General features: G+C 34.8%; 1 protein-coding gene across 1 annotated transcript in view; it reads right to left on the bottom strand.

Annotated features, from left to right (window-relative positions):
* LOC107689243 (proton myo-inositol cotransporter-like) overlaps positions 1-8,543 on the bottom strand; it is an 87,437-nt gene that overhangs the window by 46,030 nt on the left and 32,864 nt on the right. The window lies entirely within an intron of this gene.

Here is an 8,543-nt window from a genome sequence, read left to right as displayed (position 1 = left end):
TATATATTAGTGTTGTCAATCGATTAAAAAAATTAACTAATTATCGCATTTTTTCTGAAATTAATCTCACCTAACAAAGTTTTTAATTATGGTTTTATATTGCAATAATTTCAAATTCAATCTATAATTTAATGTAGAAACAACATAAAGTACATTTTTTATATTTGTTTTAAGTTTTTATTATTACTTTTTTTTATTACTGAAGGCAAGTATCACTGATACCAACTGATGTCTCTATTAAATTTTTTCCTAATATTTAACCATTGACTATGGCCATTCAACATTACAGTATAATTAAGAGCTATCAATTGAACATTTATTAGACTTTAAAAAATAAATTTAAGTGAACTTAAAACAATCTTCACATAAAACCATTATAATAAATGTCATATTGCTACCTGTCCCCTTCAGCAAGAAGATATAGCCTAATCTAATAAAGTTATCACTAAATTCTAAATTAAATAAAGATAAAGCTTAAAGCTACAGAAGTTATTGATTTCCTCTTTTTTAATTTTGTTCTCTGATTAACAGACATCACAGCAGCTGATTATTAGGATATTTTGACTGCTACTTTAAGAGCTTCCGCTGCTGAACTTGATGAGGATTTGACACTGCTTTAAATGTGACTCATAAATAATAAATACTTGCATACACACTTTTGTAACTTCATGACGACATTGCATACTTGAAGTTTAATTTGGGTTTGAATATGATACATCGCGTTATATAGCCTAATACAGCGCGCGCAGGCACATTTGTGCATGCAATTGAAGTGCGCGCTACGAGCCAAGTATAAGGGCAGACAGGACAGGAAGATTCTTGTTTACTGACATATGGTCTGACAATATCTCATCTGACCGCAGTTCACTGATGTTCTACTGAAGCTTCTCGTCATGGTACCGTTTCGACGCTCGTTTGACTCACGCCTGGCACTGAGTTGGAGCGCACGTCTGAAAAGTCTCCTGTTTGATGTGTTCGTAAAGATGTTCCGCGTCTAAATAAACGCAATTCTATAGCAGTTGTGAGTGGGGTGGCCAAACCTAGCCCCGCCCCTGCATTAATTGTGTGAAATATTTTTTACACGTTAAACTGAAAAAATTAATTGCCTACGTTAATGCGCGAATTTTGAAACCATTAATATAAATATATATATATATATATATATATATATATGCCATTTCTCCTTTTGCACTGTTTGCCTTTTGCACATGGTATTAAAATAAATTACATACATTCATTAATACATTCAAACATTTCATAAGAGCAGCAAAGAGACTACCACAGAAAAATCATTAGTATTGAGAAATAAAGAAATAACGGCATAAGGCTTTGGCATGACATGAGGAGGAGAAAATGATGACAGAACTTTCATTTTTGGGTGTATTATTCTTTTAACTCTATGCGCTCACACATAAAACCCTATTGGGAGAGAAATTGTCCTGTGTTAGCCTGATATTCTAAGAGGAAGATGACTGGATATTCTCCAGAGACAGCAACTAGAGACGCTCATTTGATTACCGCTCCAAACTCAAATTCATGAACCGCTCGGATCAGGCCTGTACAGAGGAACGGTGCTTTTAATGAGATGCTAACTTCATTCAATCAGACATGCAATCTTACTTCCAAACAAAACTGGCAAAACATCTGTGTGCCCTTTTAATCTAATTGCTGCACAGACTTGGTAACTAAGGAAGCACCTGAAGTCATCACCGAATACAATATATCTGGATCTAGTCTAAGATGATGTGAAGGACCATTTGTTTTCATTATTTTTATATTTTAAAGTATGATCCTGATGATCAGTTTGTGCTTTTTATATAATAAAAAAAAAATTATTAAGTGTACAAGTGAGTACGGCTCATGCATTTTTCATTTGAAGTATATTTTAAAGTACACACTATATTTATATATATTTTTTCTTTTATGGTTTATTTTTTTGAGACAAAACAAAACAAAACAAAACAAAACAAAACAAAACAAAACAAAAAGGCAGTTTTAAAGTGAATACTGTGCAGTGTGCAGTATGCAGTAAGCAGTATCCTAGTGTTTTTTTCCCTCCCTTTTATGGTTTTATTTATTTTTTTTTTATTTTGAGGAAACACCAACAAAACAAATATATAAGACATAACAAAACAAAACAATTTTTTATTTTGATAAACCACCAACAAAACAAAAACAAACAAAAAACAAAGCAAAAAACAACAACAAAAACCAAGCAAAACAAAACAAAAACAGGCAGTTGTAAAGAGTAGACTGTGCAGTATGCAGTACGCTATAATAGTATTTCAATCTCAATATTGCCGAATAGAGAACATATTTGAAGAAGTGCTGTGAGAAAGCCCTTGAGTTTTTCTCTTAACATACTTTACACCCTTAAATTTGCTGTCAGCCTGACGAAGATCTCCTCTCTATCTCCATGGAAACCACTCAGCCAGTTAGCTGTACTCTTTCCTAATACCAAAGGTACAATCATTAACTGAAGCAGTGAAATGTTAGCTAGTGAAGGGCCTGGGTTGCGTGTGGCATGTGGGTTGAATGTGAAGGTAATTCTTTTCCTTTTGATCCTCACTATCATGGAATCCCCAATTATGCTCAATTGCAATGACACTAGCCAGAAAAACACCTTTTTACTTAAACGCCTCTGTAAGCAATTAGTGTGCACTCTTGACTCGTGTGGCAAAAGCTTCTTTAAGTGGAAGTCATTTTACACATCAATTACTGTTACATGATATCCTTACAGTAAAGAGACAACTCAGGAAGCACAAAACAATTTTAGCATTTCACAACACTGAGTTTGGTTCCACTGGGTTATGCTGCAGTACAACATTTTAAAAATGTCCTAAAACCACACCTAAAATTAAGCAAATAAAGTAATCAAGGAATCACATGCAAAATAAATAAATAATAATCAGTACGAAACAGCAGCATTACATTTTAGTCACAAGTAACAATGCAATGTCCCATAAACTTTGTGAAAATGCCTATTTGGAAAGTATTGATTAGAGTTCCATTCTACATTTACAGAATCACTTCGTTCTCATTTAATGTAATATTATCAGATGTTCAGAGAGAAAATTGGAATGGCAAAATATTTTGGTCATAAGGTTTATGGAAATATTAGCAAGGGCAGTGCTAACAACATCAAAACAAAGTTTATGCAACACACACACACACACACACACACACACACACAAATATATATATATATATATATATATATATAGAGTAATACATTTATTATGAGTGCATTTTCATTTACATTTATTATAGATTACTTTTGGATTACTTTTTAACAGCTAGTTTTAAACTTACCATTGACATACCATGCTTATATAAAAAAGCAAAGAGAATGAAAATTTTTGTTATTTATTTTCAACATTATAAAATGCATTAAACATTACATTACACCAGGGTTCCCCAAACTGTGCTTCATGTAATAAGTGCTAAACCGTAAAAATGTAAAATAAAAATAATTGAAACACTCGAACACTAAAAATATAAATATTTTATTTGTTTACCTACATGCCAATATCACCATTAACCGATATCAGAGAACTATAAACATGCAAATGTGCTGTTAAATTATTTGAAATATTAACTTCCTCGGAGATATTTCAAATAAATATTTTATTTTAAGGGGGTTGGCTGACACAAACTATTGGGAATCACTGCAGTATATCAACAAACATTAACAAACATGCCAGATTAGATTTATTTTCCCCCAGACTTACAGAATCAAAAATTACTGAAAGTCACTGGATTTGATGACAACATGTTTCACAGCTATATATCATCAGTGTTTAGTAACTTGCATAATTATCGGTTTCTTACATGGTCTAATTGGTTGAGAGGTGCTTTTTTTCCCACAAATTCAGAAGTATGATCTGCACATTTATTTACACAACATTTGTGAATATATACAAGGCTAAATGGTATGGCACAGTAGGATTTTTAGAAAGGAAATTTTAAAAGAGAAGGAGAAATAGAGGAATTAGAATTAATGTACTGCCATTTTGTGAATAATATGTAATCATGTAATCCATAAAATAACTGTAATCTGAACTAAAAAGCTGTCACTCATCTTAGTTCATCGCGATCTCACAAAGTGACGTTATAATCAATGAAGTTTTCTACATTGCACAATGAATCTCCTATTTACATTGTGTCTACACTTTGTTATAATGAGATGATTTGTGCTGAACGCAACACCTGAACAAAAAATTTGAGCAGTGAGTGGATTCTAATTAAAATGCCTCTGATTGCCTGTTGTGTTTAAGAAATCAACAGATATGTCTGTGATTGGCTACATTGCTCAACTCTGCAAAAACATATTGGAATAGAAACCGATCTCCAGAGCGCAAACCATAACGCACTGGATAGTTTGCCAAATCTGCAATGAAATGCCATTATTACAGCTTTAACTGAGGTTGCTATTGATTTAGTTTGAGGGTGCTTAGCACCCTCTAGCACCCCCATAGAACCGGGTCTGCATCTAAGCATTCTATGCCATTCAATGTCATGATCACTGCCACCAGAAAGACACCAGCTGACCAAGCAATCCATAAAGAAACCCATAATCGATAGTGTTGCCTGAGAACAAGTAACCTTCATTGACAACAAAAATCCCTGTCAGTGATATCTGGATCGATTCAAAGACGGCAGGCTGTTCGATGTGTCTTATACTTTGGAACCACAAAAAGGCAGTCAACTGCATTCATTAATTTCTAATCAAGCATGTATGCATGCTAACTGCGCTACAAGTCACTGTCAGCGCGACTGACCACTTGTGTGTCATTATAAGGGAGTTCAATGGAGGGCAGGCAAAGAACGAATGCCAACTTCTTTCTTTCATAAACACCATGGCAACAAAGAAACAATAAGATGAATGTGCTATTAGACAGTCTGATATCTCTTTTGACACGCTTTTGACCAAGCGTCATGTAGAACGGTTGCCAGGTATTCTCATTTTCAGTCACCATGTCAGCTTCTCTATCTCTAGACTTGGTTGAGTTCAAGCCGCCCTGTTACACAGATGCACCTTGGCAGCTGGGTAGTTATCTGAGACTGCCCCGGGTGACTGGTTGCTAGGTTTCCAGACGTTCCCAGGAGATGGAAGCGAGGTCTCGCTTTTGCTTTCTCACTCTTTTCTTGCTTTTTTTTTCTCTAGTACTGTCACCTAGAAGCTTTGTTCATTTAGGCTCTGAAAAAATGTTACAGAGAAAGCTTTGATTGCCACATACTAAAATGATATGTAGAAAAAACAGCACAACACAGTGCAGATACTATGGAAGCATTTTTTTCCGTCATTGAATAAAAATAAAAAAAGGTCATTATGACTTTTTATCTCACAGTTCTGACTTTTTTCCTCATAATTGCGAGATATAAACTTGCATTTGTGAGTTATAAAGTCAGAATTGTGGGATATGAAGTTGCTGACTGACTTTTTTCTCGCAATTGTGAGTTTGCAATCTCACAATTCTGACTTCATAACTTGCAATTGCAAGTTTATAGCAGAACTGTGAGATAAAAATTCACAATTACCTTCTTTTTTACTTTTTAATCAGTGGTGGAAACAGTTTCCATAAGATATAGATAAAAACTCTATTAGTACATTTTACTTGCTGAAAGTGTTGCATAATGCTAACAAGTTTAATTAAGGTTTCTAAGTGTGTGATCACATTTTAAACAAACAGATGCCGTAGACATTAGATTTAGCAAAAATTCAATTTTCCAATTTATAAATCAGATTTTTTTTTCTTCTGACCAATACGTGAAAAATGGCAGATGGGCTGAAGAAAAAAACAAATTCACTCTCTGACAGTATGTCAAAATCGGTTCTCCTCTATAATTCCCTGTCACTTAATATTCGCACCTGTTTGTGAGCGCCAACACGTCATAGTTTTATGTAATCACACAGGATCTAGGCATGTGACCAAAAGTGCAAATCGTACTGGTTGGCCAGTTTTCTTTACAATGCAATGAAAGATAAGAAAAAGAGATAAGAAAACTCTGTCGCATTGATGACATGCGAATTTTCGTGTTGGTCTTAACAGGCACATTATTAGCTATTTATTCAAATGAAAATTATTAAGCGCACTGAATTTTCATGATAATTTTGGCACCAAACCTTTGTTTTGATGTGAACAGGCCTATAGGTTTTACAAATAAAATACTACTAAACTACTCTACTAAATAGTATTAGGAATTTAATTTAATGCGAGCAGCTACTGGTAGCCAGTGCAAATTGATGAACAGAGGTGTGACATGCGTTCTTTTCGCACAAAATGAAAATGATTTATAATTGCATTAGTTAGGGTATTAGTTTAGCCACTTGTTGACGCAACTGCAACGATGTGGCATTCAACTGACTCAACCCCAGGAGTGGTTCTAAGATTTCATCCTCGGGGGCTGAACCCTCAGAGAGATCATTAGATATAAAAATAAAAATTAGGCTACCTAAATAAACAGTACCTTACTGTACTTGTGAAAACTGTACGATTACTGTATGAAGGGAAAACACACAAATACCTATTAAAGCAACAGAAGCTACTTAGTCAAGAGCAGTGAGTGATTCTCTGTTTTTCCTTTGTTGTTTGATTAACATTATTAACATAAGAAATGCACGGATCTATTATTGACACACATTCAATATTTTCTTTACGTTCACTTAAGACGTAACCGACTGTTTATTTGGATACTCGTCAAGGCAGCCATTCTGACATAGTATTTGCTCAAGAACACGCAAATTTGAACTTGTTACTTGCGTGCTGTAATAAAAGACCCATCACAGTTTGTTAGTACCGCATTTAGATCTCTTTTGTGCCGTCTTGCGCTTGAATGGCTTAAAATCAATTTCAACTGACAGGACTTACAACACATGAGAATGATGAACTTTCTTGAGGAAACAGCACTGGCCTGATGCTTCAGATATTTGGTTATACTTTTAAGGGGGTGAGACGACAGACAGGGGAGCTGAAGCTCACGTAAAAAGGGTCTAGAACCAACCTGCTCGCCCCCATTTCTATCATTTTTGTAACTGATTAATAAGTGACAAAAGTCCAAAACTACAATTAAAATAAAAAGGTAGTAGGCAGTACTGTGCAGTACTAAACATAACACTAGAATCACATTTCAAGTACTGAATTACGTTCCCTAAACAGTATATTAGGTAACACTTTAGAATAGGGAACACTTATTCACTATTAACTATGACTTTTCCCCTCAATAAATTCCTAATTTGCTGCTTATTAATAGTTAGTAAGGTAGTTGTTAAGTTTAGGTATTGGGTAGGATTCTAGAATAAGGTCATGTAGAATAAGGCATTACTATGTGCTTAATTACTAATAAATGGCTAATATTCTAGTAATATGCATGCTAATAAGCAACTAGTTAAGAGACCCTAAAATAAAGTGTTACTGTATATTACATCAGTATTGATAAAATGCCAACATTTCCCACCATGCAGACATAATGGTCTGTATACTGACAGGTTTATCACAGGTTTTGTCATATAAGGGTTGGCTTTTGTGGCCTTTTGGAAGGTGAGAACTATATGTTCCCAGATGGGCAGTGACATTTCACTGGCACAAAGCTCACAAAAGCATATTGTTTGGTGATGGCACCCTATGGCCATTGGGGTAAAAAAAAAGCTTTAGAAAGTCATGGAAAAAGAGGAAGGATAGAAAAAATGAGGGCACGAATGAAGAATGTCCAGTAATGTAACCATGCGCAAACCACATGTTCATATAAAACCAGTTGTAAATGAATTGTTCCTTTAAACTAGCTGTTTTAATGATTCTATTGGACCAGTTTACAAAATAAATGTTTGTGATTATTTTAAGGTCCAATTCTCACTACTAACAAACCATTGACTATGACTTTTGCCTCAATAAACTCCTAATTTGCTGCTTATTAATAGTTAGTAAGGTAGTTGTTATGTTTAGGTATTGGGTAGGATTAGGGATGTAGAATATGGTCATGCAGAATATGTGCAATATGTTAATAATAGGCATGCTAATAAGCAGTGTTGGGCAGTAACGCATTACTTAGTAACGCGTTACTGTAATTTGATTACTTTTTTAGTAACGGAGTAATTTAACGCGTTATCATTTTCAAAATAGTAATTAGAGTATAGTTACAAACCGAGGTCTCTATACGTTACTGCTGCGTTACATTGCTGACAGAATGCAGTGTTTTATAATGTAGAGATTGTAAAAAGGATGTAGCACACGCACTGTCGAGTCAAGTGCCAGTGGATTAGAGACCTGCTCCCGCGAGAGTCGACGCAACAGAGTGCGGCGGCGTGGGAGAAGATGGGCGAGTGCTGCTGCGGGCGGGTAGACACTCGTGTGTGTGTGCGGGATGCGGGAGATTAAAATGATTCACGGGACTCCCGCAAAATAGAAATATCTAAACATAAAATATCTAAAACAAATAAATTGATCTATTGCACAAAAGCAACATGAAGTAATATAAAATATAAACGATTAACAGGTGCGAGCAGAGTTTCTATTTAGGCTATAACACGTGTTTGCAGCATTGAG

Source organism: Sinocyclocheilus anshuiensis, unplaced genomic scaffold, assembly GCF_001515605.1.
Source record: "Sinocyclocheilus anshuiensis isolate Anshui unplaced genomic scaffold, SAMN03320099.WGS_v1.1 scaffold882, whole genome shotgun sequence".
NCBI lineage: Eukaryota > Metazoa > Chordata > Actinopteri > Cypriniformes > Cyprinidae > Sinocyclocheilus > Sinocyclocheilus anshuiensis.
Note: the sequence above shows the minus strand (reverse complement) of the source record. Positions and strands in the feature narration are given on the sequence as shown.